Below are 8,780 nucleotides of genomic sequence, written 5' to 3'. Positions count from 1 at the left end.
TCTAGTGTTATGCTTTAACACTAGAAGTCCCAGAGAGCAGCCATTTGGCTTTTCTACCTATAAAACCCACAGGACAGCCGATGGGCTGGAAGGCTTTAGGCTAATATCCTTAATCAGCTGTGAACAGTTGCTTTTGTTATGTAAACAATGTGGGGCCATGCTGAGCCACTTCAAGGAAACTTGTGTTTCACTTTGCCATCTTAGGGAGAAATCAACACACATGTTTTTTTTTCCCTTTGTTGCTGAGATTTATTGATAAAAATAGTACAAAATAAAAATAAAGAAACCAACCATTTGTACACATATTTAAAAATAATATTAAAAAGTGAGTGAGTACATTCCAGCAATCACTCACAATCCTGGCACTGCCATGGTATCTCCCGTCTGCATTTACCACATGTGTATCTGTAGCAGTGAACACATCACACAGTGGCATGATTGTTCTTGCATTGGTGTTTGACCTGACACATGGCTCTTTTTCCAGGGCTAGGTGTGGAGGGTTGTGTCCGAAGCAATTATTCTTTTCTTGCCTTCTTCGCACACATATGAGAGTTAGCCAACTCTCTTGCAAGCTCCACCAGGAAGTCCACCCGTCTTTCCTGCCTTCCGGTGCATGCTTGATACAGCACAGGTGCATTCAGTGCTGCCATGTCAATCATGTTATAGAACACGGCAACTGGCCAGCGCCATGTCCCTGTGCGGACAGTGTACTCCCGCACCATCTGGTCCATCACATCCACGCCGCACTTTGTGGTGTTGTAAAGGGTGACAGTGCTTGGCTTCCTTTTGGTGGTATTATCAGTCTGAATCATGCTGTGCATGCTGCTAAGAATGTAGACGGTCTTCTTCCGTTTGGGCGCATACGCCGTCAGCGTAGTAGCAGTGGTTGAAAACACCTAATAAATAAGATAAATTGTTATTTTCATAGCACTTTTACACACAATGACACAATGACACAATGACACACTTGGCGGTGTTGATTCTAAAAATTAGAAACACATAAACATAGAACCACAAAAGACCTGCAACATACCTGAGTGGTGAATTCAAATTGTCCGTGGTAACATTTCTGCCCTTGTCTAGGAATGGTTCCATCAGCCTCATCACTACATTTTCAGACAGTCTCTCTCCACTGGGACGACTAGGGTCCTTGCCAAGATATGGGAGGACATTACAAATGTACTTGGATTTTAGGTCGCAAGCCACCCAAAACTTGATCCCAAACTTGTCAGGTTTAGTTGCAATATACTGCAGGAAACAGCAGAGAGTCTTTGACGGGAAAAGCTGTTCATCAACGGTGATATGTAGACCAGGGTTGTAGGACGTGATGCAATTGGTGACAAATGATCCCCACACACTGGAAATTGCAGCAAACTTATCAGTCTTTGCTCGATCACTCCGGGTGGACCTGTCATCAAAGCGTAGGTGTCGCATGATGTCTTGGAAGCGGTTTCATGGCATTGTTCCAATGATATGTGGGTTTCCCAGGTTTGCTGACCAGCAGTCACGTAGTGATGGAACCTTGGTACGCCCCCGCAAGATGACAATTGCAATAAATGCCATTAGTTCAGGGAGGGCCATGAACCAATGAACATGCTCCGTTTCCTGTGCATGTTGAATAGTCCATTCTTGAATGCTATGAAGCATGTCAAGAGTAATGAAACACAGGAAGCTCTGAAGGCGACTCGAGATACTTTTCCTGGCCTTAGCCGTTGGCTCTCCATCTGCAGCATACGCTTTGATTGGGGTGAAAGGGAGACGCGTCCCCACCTGTTCTTCACGCCACACTGTGCCATCTTTCGCTGTCTCTGTCAGGTCATTCCCCAAACGGGCTCTCTTTTTTGGTTGAGGAGCAGTCTCCTCATCTGCAGTGTGAACAAATTCAAATTGTGAGCAATGGAAAAGTCAAATGATATCACAAATGCATGCATAGATACTAATAATAATTCCAGTATCTCCTTCTCTGTATCGGAATAATGTCTGAAATATCTTCCCAAAAAAAAAAGATACAACTAAAGCAAAGAAACAACTAATAATGTTTTGCACTTCAGATGGCAGTGAATGTCTGCTAAGTAGTACAAACAAAAAAAGTGGACAATACAAAAAAGGCAGAGTAAATATTTATGTCACTCCACTCTGCTTTTTTGGTGTTTTCCACTTACTGGTTTGAAATGAAATAGGAAATAATATGAAATGAAACTTAACCTGAAGACAGATCAGACAGATCTGAGTCCGAATCCGGCTGAAGTTCTATGTCTTCTCCATCTGAATCACAAGGGTTTACTTCACTCAGGATCATTTCCACGGCCTGCCGAGTGGTGAGTCTTCTCTGCATTTTCTTTTCTTGGAGAGGAGGTCAATCAAGTTCTCTGCTTTTAGCAGCCCTCCCTCCCCCACACATACAAACAAGCCACCAGCAACCATTCACACACACACACCCAACCCCCCTGCAGATTGCTCAGGTAATGACCATATTTACACATGAATTGATGCTAATGATAGCCAAAAGACTAGCCAGTTAGCATCCACTTGGCTAAAGGAGGGTTACAAATCTCTGGGACTTCTAGTGTTAATCTGTCATAATCTGGATAATAAAACTAATAAATAATCAAAATAAACATTTATATATAAAGTTTATATGTGTAATGTGTAATGGCTTTCATTTATTCATAAAACGCCTGGATTTCTTAACTGAAATATTAGTCTGGAATGTTTGAAGCCATAACTATCTGGCAGAGTAACAGTGCTACAAATTAAAAAAAGACTACATGCAGATAATTTATCTGAAATCGTTATTTAATGACAGATTATAGTATTATACACTTTAGATTACAGAACAAGCAATGTTTACGCTGTTCTTGCATGACTTTGACCAACAGATGTCGCTAGCGTGCCATCACTCTTGCAATGCGCATGCGACGATTAAGATTTGTTATTTTTTTTGGGGGGGGGGGGGGCGGTCAGGGGTTACATCATAATTTTGAGAAAGTTTCTCATTAAGTTTCTTTACTGCATAAAGCGAGAGACCAGCGGATAACAGCCCACTGAAGTACCATCTATATATACGTGGTTAGCTGAAATAGCTCCCACATACACTTTAAGAGTGGCTGGTGTTACTCCATCTGAAAAACAGTCTTGAAGAAACTCCAGTACTGAAACCACGGGGTAATAAACTGGATCCATATTACGAATTCCACACCAGGCAGTAAACAGTTTCCATTTAAAAGCATATAAGCGTCTCGTAGAAGCTGCCCTAGAGTTCATTATAGTCTCGGTAGTTTCAACTGAGAGACCGGAAAATATTAACTCACTCCGCTCAGAGGCCACGCCCACAGCTTCCATAGGTCTGGCCTTGGGTGCCAAATCATTACTCTTGCTTGCGATAGTAAGTCCTGTCTGAGGGTAATCTCCAATGGAGAGCCCACTAGCAGATTGACCAGATCCGCAAACCAAAGCTGCGTGGGCCACCACGGAGCCACCAACAGCAGCTCCTCACTCTGTCCAGCCATATTCTGGATAACACCACTGGAATTGGTCAAATTTGGAGGAAAAGCATATCAGCTGGTCCTCGGTCAATTGTGTGCTAACGCATCCAAGCCTAGGAGTGATGGAGGGCACAGGAAGAACCATAGCGAGCAATGCGTAGTAATGCTCAACGCGATTAAGTCGACTTCCGCTTCTCCAAACACTCGCCATATATAGCTCATCATTTGGGGGTGCAACCTCCATTCCCCCTCCTCCAGGCTCTGTCTCAAGAGCAGATCCGCTCCGAAGTTCAAGTGCCCGGGAACATGAACCATTCGGATCGACAGAAATCTGTTCTGAGACCAAAGAAGAATATTCCTTGCCAGCCTGCACAGGGGGCGAGAGCGTAATCCTCCTTGATGATTCAGATACGACACAACCAATATGTTGTCTGATCTGATTAACACATGACGGCTGATCAGCAGACTCAAGAAATACTGGAGAGCTAGAAAAACTGCCAGCAATTCCAACCTGTTTATATGCCAGCCGCGTAGTGTCACCGTCCTTAATCCATGAGCTGGGCGTCCTTGACAAACAGCTCCCCAACCTGTCAAAGACGCGTCCGTCATGACAGTCTCGCGGCAAACACACATCCCCAACCGAACTCCAGTTCGAAGGAATCTGGCTGACATGCAAAGTTTTATTGACATAACACACCTCCGTGTCACCGAAATCGTCCGATGCGGGAAACAACGGGGTGAAATCTTTTGGCTTTTCGTCCACCACTGAAATGGGCGCATGTGAAGCAAGCCCAGACAGTTTACAGGGGATGCTGATGCCATTACCCCCAAAAGTTTGAGGCACAAACTCACCTTCACTGAGCGACCTACTCTGAAGTGGCACAGGCATGACGTGAGAAACTGAACGCACGGGAGAGACAATCTTGCCGTCATCGCGCGAGAGTCCAAGTCTATTCCCAGAAAGGTTATGCGCTGAGAGGGAATTAAAACACTCTTTTGGAAATTCGTACGTAAGCCCAGGCTGTTTAGATGATTCAGCACAAGATCCCGATGAGAGTGTGCTTGAGTCTGCGATTGTGCTAACACCAGCCAATCGTTCAGGTAATTTAATACACGAATGCCCTGGAGCCGCAACAGGGCCAGAACTGCGTCCATGCATTTCGTAAATGTCCGAGGAGCCAAGGCTAAGCCGAAGGGAAGAACACGGTATTGATACGCTTTGCCCTCTAAAGTGAATCTGAGGAACCTCCTGTGTCTCTTGTTGATCTGAATATGAAAATATGCATCATTCAGATCGATCATGACAAACCAATTGTTTGGTTGAATCTGAGACAGAATAGACTTTACCGTCAACATCTTGAATTTGCTCATCCTGAGTGCAAGATTCAGACGGCGTAAATCCAATATCGGTTGTAAACCACCACCTTTTTTTGGCACAACAAAATAGTGGCTGTAAAAACCTGACTCCATCTGAGAGGGGTGTACTTCTTCTATAGCCCCTTTGCTCAGCAGAGCTGACATCTCTTGCCGCAGCATTGCGATGTCCTTTGGCTTCACGACCATATGCGTTAAAAAGCCAGAGTACCAAAGGCTCGCAGCATCCGTAAGCAAGGGAAGTGCATGCGTCAAAGTTGCTGTGTATCCTTGCGTATAATCCTGAAGCGTGTCTACGGCAGGATTTAATCCAACAAGATGAACATCGGGCCCCACCGCTAGCGAGAACGCGGCAGCTGTGTGAGCCGTCATAAATGGGCTGTCTTTGCCAGCCCCTTGGGCCGTCCCTCGGACTCTGAAGGCTGGATTTCGCAGAGTGTCTGAGGGGGCACTCGAAGTGGTAGCTCCAAATCTGTTGCTCGCCACAGCTCTTTCAAAGCCTCGGGTGTGATGCCATCTCCATTGTCAAGTTCTTTTAAGAGCTCCACTTGGTAGGCTTGAAGAACCACCATCTAGTGGAGCGAGGCGGCCGCCTGACCTGCAGCCAGGTAGGACTTACCGGCGATGTTAGACGTGACTCGACATGCCTTTGAAGGAAGAAGGGGGCAAAACTTCCAAGCCGTGTCCGAATTAGGCAAGAGATGATGGTGAGAGTCTCTTTGACGGCTGCATCGCTGTATAGCCACGGTCCGCCATGTCAGAAATGGTGGCGAAATCCACAGCCGCAGAGTTTGTAATGCGCACCGAGTAAGGCTGTTTCCAGGACTTCGAAACCTCCTGGTGTGCAGGTGTACGACTGGTTAGAAAACGGTCGTCCAGCTTAGATGAAGGTTGGGCCTCGGCCTTCTCAACCTCCCAGTCCAGCCCCAGTTTATCCACCCCTCGGGTGGATAAACTGGCCCAGACACACTACGCAGGCCCAGACACACTACGCACCTTTCATTGGTAAACCTGCCACACGGCTCCTTGCACTTCCGAAAACTGAACACTGCTCTATGAAGAAGTCTCATTATTACGAGAAATTTTCTCATTATCATGAGAAAGTTTCTCATTATTTTGAGAAACTAAGTCATTATTACGAGAAACTAAATCATTATTATGAGAAACTAAGTCATTATTACGAGAAAGTTTCTCAGTATAATGAGATACTAAGTCATAATTATGAGAAAGCTTCTCATTATTATGACTTACAGAATCAGATTTGCCGTGGCGGAAACGGGCTTCCATACATACATGTTGTGGTTTCAGTGCAGAGTGAGTTTACGCTGGTGGGTCTGTCGTAAGACTGGGATTCATGCTTCCTCTAAACTTTCACTTCTTACACAACAGTGTGGCTGACTCCTTTAGCTGCACCAAGTGCTTCCACACACTACTGGGGGAGGGTAGCACTTTACTTCTAGAAAGGTCTGCTTTAGTTGACCTAAATACTTGCCTACCATTCAAAAGTTTGGGGTAATGTTTTTAAGAAAGTCTCTTATGCTCACCAAGGCTGCATTTATTTGTTAAAAACACAGCAAAAACAGCAATATTCTAAAGTATTATAACGATAATAGATTCTTTCCTGTGATGGTAAAATATGAATTTCTCTATTAAATACATAAAAAAGATTTTTTAAAAAACACATTACTATGGTGGTTATATGTTTTAAGGTATAAAGCAGATTTGTGTAATTCACATAGATTGTTATAACATTATATAATTTCATAATATGGTTATAAATTCTAAAAACAAAAGACTTAAAATGCTTGTTGAAATGTTTGACAGAATAAATCGAACATTAACATGCCTGGTTTTCATATACACACTATTATATCAAAGTTTGGACACTTACTGAATGTATGCTTCTCATGGACCTGAACACCTTTTGATTCACTTAAACTTAAATGCTTTATTTTTTTACTTTTTTTTTACTTTTATTTTAAACAAAATGTAGCCTAAGTTTAACCTAAATAAAAGGTTAAGAAATGGTTTTACTGTATTTTATTAGAATTTTTGACCACATAGTGAAGGAAAAGTAGTCAACAAGTGTTCATCATACACGTAAACTCTTTTAGCACAGTTTAAAGATGATCCCAGCATGCACCTTGTGAAGTTGAGGTTACAATAGAATAGAGTGTGCAGAGCTGTAATTGATGTAGACCATAAAAGAGGCTGCTGAGGTATTTGTTTAGTGTATAATGGTAGACTTATCAAAGGACCAGAAGAAAAAGTTAAACAATGTGTAATGCTACACAGTTCCCACCCCTAAACAAAGTGTGTGAAAAGGGTGTGCGTTAACGGCTCAGAAATACGCCAAAGAAATGACTGTGCAAACAGCTTGTTGGCAGATTGCTCTGCTCAGATAAAGCATGAGTCTGCTGATATAACATCATAGTTGCTGGGAGGTCTTCTGCTCACCACTTACGCAACAGCTTTTGAAAGACATTTCAGTGGATTTTACCACCATCTAGTGATTCATGAAAAATGTATTTACTTGCTAACTATAGTGTTTCCTTTTCTTCACAAATTTACCCCTCTTTTTGTCCCATTGCAGAGAGTATGTAAAGTAAGCTGAGATGAGATAAGAAGGACATGGAACAACATGTTAGAATCACCTACACAAGTCATGTGAGTCAGGAGGGGATATCAGTCTGTACATCAAGTCTCTAACCCACGAGTACCTAACCCTCATAATGTTTCATTTATGTCATTATGATTTTGTGGAACTATGGGCTGAGAGGCCATGTATTCCTGGAATAAATTTGAAATTGAAAAATTAAAATGACAAGACTTACTACAGGTGAAATTTACTGTATGTACAGTAGACAAATTTTTTTTTAGAAAAAAGTTTTAATGTTACTAAGGTTGTAGTACATTCCTAGTAGACAGAAATTTTGCCAATAGCTCCTTTACTGTGTGTACAGTAGCCTATACAAAGATTTTTAGATTTTTTTTTTTAAAATAATTTACCAAAAGGGTTTTATCATGTTCAAAATGTAGTATGTTCCGAAATGACTGACCTACAGGTGTGGTTTTGCCAATAGATCCCTTAATACAGTATATGTACAGTACACAATTATTATCGTAACAAATTACTATATGCTCCCAATTTATTATTATGATTTATTTTTTCTTGTTGCAAAGGTTGTAGTACATTTGCAGTTACAAGACTGACTTACTACAGTTGAGATTTTGACAATTTCTCCCTTACTGTATGTACAGGGCACAAACATTTTTGAAAAAAAAAAAAAAAAAACTACCGTTATTCACCAAAATAGTTTTTTCAAGGTCTAAAAGTTGTAGTATGTTCCTAGTAATGAGACTGACTTACTACATGGCTGATTTTGCCAATGTCTCTCTTAATGTATATACAGTATCCTACACAAATATCTTATGGAAAACTTACGGCAGTTTACCAAAAGGTAGTACATTCCCAGATATAAAATTGACTACACAGATTTTGCCATTACCTCCCTTCATATACATACATTATATTATAAAATATATATTACTGCAATTCAGCAAAAAGGCTTTTTCATGTTCCAAAGATTGTAGTATGCACCTAGTTACAAGACTAACTTACTACAGGGGAGGGTTTGACAATTTTTCCCTTACTGTATATACAGTGCACAAATATTTTATGAAAAATTACTTTAATTTACCAATAGGGTTCTTTTTTCATGTTCCTAGATATAAAACTGACTTTCTATAGGTGTGATTTTGCCAATTTCTAATTTACTGAATGTACAGTACACGAAACAAAAAAAAACTACAGTTATTCACCATGTTTCAAATGTTGTAGTATGTTCCTAGTGACCAGACTGACTTACTACAGGTGCGGTTTTGCCAGTATCTCTCTTAATAAATGTACAGTACACAAAT

General features: G+C 41.6%; 1 long non-coding RNA gene across 1 annotated transcript; it reads right to left on the bottom strand.

The window, feature by feature from the left end:
• Window positions 1-270: 270 nt before the first annotated feature.
• Window positions 271-2,366, bottom strand: LOC109081718. Its single transcript, XR_006153997.1, has 3 exons — window positions 2,206-2,366; window positions 1,034-1,865; window positions 271-896 (listed from the first exon to the last, which is right to left on the bottom strand). It is a non-coding gene; the product is annotated as an uncharacterized LOC109081718 (long non-coding RNA).
• Window positions 2,367-8,780: the final 6,414 nt, after the last annotated feature.

This window comes from Cyprinus carpio, chromosome B2, assembly GCF_018340385.1.
Source record: "Cyprinus carpio isolate SPL01 chromosome B2, ASM1834038v1, whole genome shotgun sequence".
In the NCBI taxonomy this organism is placed as follows: domain Eukaryota; kingdom Metazoa; phylum Chordata; class Actinopteri; order Cypriniformes; family Cyprinidae; genus Cyprinus; species Cyprinus carpio.
This window is presented reverse-complemented; position numbering and strand designations above follow the sequence as displayed.